Raw genomic sequence first — 2682 nt, forward strand, 5'->3', positions numbered from 1 at the left:
CAGATAGGACAGGTGGGGCATGCTTGTAGACCCCATGCTTGGAGGTTGAGACAAGTGGATCGCCACAAGTTCAAAGACGTTTTGGGCTACATTGGAAGATATAGTCTAAAAAAAATTAAATAAATAAATAAGCCCAACTTCAGTCCTCTAATTGTGCTATTCTAAGGCCCCAGCAGGAAGCAAGATGCAGGCGTTTGAGGGGTTCGTTGTTTTGCTTTGTTTTGTTTTGTTTTGTTTTGTTTTTTTGAGACAGGATTACTTTGGGTAGCCCTGGCTGTCCTGAAACTCACTCTGTAGACCAGGCTGGCCTCTACCTCAGAAATCCGCCTGTCTCTGCCTCCCAAGTGTTGGGATTAAAGGCGTGTGCCACTAACTGCCTGGCACTCCTACTTCATTTCTTAAGAAAATCACCAGGCATCACAGAAAGACTTTGTGTTGAGGCAATGCCAGGAACTGTGTACCTGACCACTATTAACTCTCAGGGTAGCATGGATCCATAGAAAACCCTCAATGGGGATACAGTTATGGGTGCCACCACACTTTATTCTTAAGAGGACTGTCACTGGAGCCTGTATGAAAAGTCCGTACAGGTCAGGTGTTTTATATTCCACTGAAGATGTGATTGCCACTTGACAGGTTCCTTTAGGCACCCTTATTCACAAATATTTTCTGCACAGGATCTGAAATCCCCTTATTTACAGCATTATTCATTGTTTATAAAATGCCTTTCTGGTTTAGCCATGCAGCTTCGTCTCTCTAGCAATAAAGGGGTTCTGGGTTTGATCCCAGCAGGGCAAATAGTAGAGTGCTTTTCTGTAGTTTCATGGAAATCCCTTTATGCTCTACTATTTTACTTTAAAATGGGGGTACATTTACAATTTAACAGTGAGGTTTATGTCCTACCCATACCTATCCCCTAGACTTAGACAATTGGGTTCCCTAAATCTCATTAAAATCCTGAGATGAAATTAACCTGAGGTTAGCTTTGTATAAAAAGGAATCAGGAGCTGGGCAGTGGTGGCACACGCCTTTAATCCCAGCACTTGGGAGGCAGAGGCAGGTGGATTTCTGAGTTCGAGGCCAGCCTGGTCTACAGAGTGAGTTCCAGGACAGCTAGGACTACGCAGAGAAACCCTGTCTCGAAAAACAAAAACAAATCAAAACAAAACAATAAAAGGAATCAGGGAAAAAAAAAAAAAAAAAGGAAGAGAATTTTGACTTCTAGAGGAGAGCAGGTTTGAAACAAGTAAAGGGAAAGCCACAAGTCAGTAGGAAAACCGGGAGAGAATTCTGGAGGCAGAGCAACATCTGGGTGTCAATGTAACAATGCTGACCCCTTGGGACTGGTCTTCCTTTGGCATCTCTGAGAACACTCTGTCCTGGGGACCTTGCAACTTCAAAGACTCCAGTCATTTACAAGATTCTTGGCTGTCCCTCAGCATCTGCTGTCATTTTCAGATGGGCAAATGCTATTGAAAGAAAGGAGGGCTAAGTGGGAAGGGCAGAGATTTAGGCAGGCAGGGTGTAAAACACTTTAATCACCACAATGGCAGGTTCTCATCTTGTTACTTTGTTGAGAAAGACAGAGCTTGGGGGTGGGGTGGGGGATGGACTATGTTCCACCCGGAGCTGCTGACTCTCTCTGGAAGAGAGATATTCCCAGGCCTGTACCCTTTAAAACCCAGGTCAAGGCCACACTGCTCCTCTCCAATGTCTACACAGAGAAATCCTGTCTTGAACCACCACCCTCCCCCCAAAAAAAGAAAGAAAGAAAGAAAGAAAGAAAGAAAGAAAGAAAGAAAGAAAGAAAGAAATGAAGTAGGAGAAAGTAAAGTAAAGAGACTGAGTCTTTGCCACCCCTCTCCTGATTTCCTCCTGAGACAGCATCTAGTCATATTGCTCACACTGGTTTCTACCTTGTGCCCTCCTGCCTTAGCCTCCTGAGTGCTAGGATTATAGATCTGTACTACCACACCCAGCTTCCATTTAAGTTTCAAGTATTCTGCAGTGCCTGTAAACCTGGCTAGGTAGGTGTGCTGACTACCCTTAAATCCTCCCTGGGCTGTAGAGCAAGTTCAAGGACAACCTGGGATATATGAGACTCTGCCTCAGAAAGAAAAAACATACACAAAGGTTAATTCACACACACATATATGTATGTGTGTGTGTGTGTGTGTGTGTGTGTGTGCTCAGATGTCCAAAACCCCACCCCTCTAATACAGTGTGATAGCACAGTAACTTTCTTTTCTTTTTTTTTTTTTCCAGTCACTTCGTTTTTACTATTTCACAGTCGTAGCAAACAAATCAAGGTACAAACAGGGTTTATTTCACATTAATATATTAACTGGACGTTTTGTGTCAAATAAATAGGAATTCTCTTTAAATAACCATCTCCTCATTTAGTGTCTGGACCAGGAAGGAACAAGAGCGATTCTTAGTGCATCCAGGGGGCGTGAAGCTTACAGAGAGGCGGATTCACATAGTTGCAGGTCCTCAGTCCCAGACCAAAGGGCCTGATAGACAGACATGCATTCTCTGTCTCTCCTGCAGAACAGCCCCCTCTAAAGGGGAGAGTAGAGGAGGCGAATAATTCCCAGAAACAGTAGCAGACGAGCAGAGGGGCTTCCCCTGTGACACAGTGGCTTTGCCTCTGATGCCAGCCACTGGAAGCTCCCAGTAAAA

The sequence above is a fragment of the Mus pahari genome, chromosome 20 (genome assembly GCF_900095145.1).
Source record: "Mus pahari chromosome 20, PAHARI_EIJ_v1.1, whole genome shotgun sequence".
NCBI lineage: Eukaryota > Metazoa > Chordata > Mammalia > Rodentia > Muridae > Mus > Mus pahari.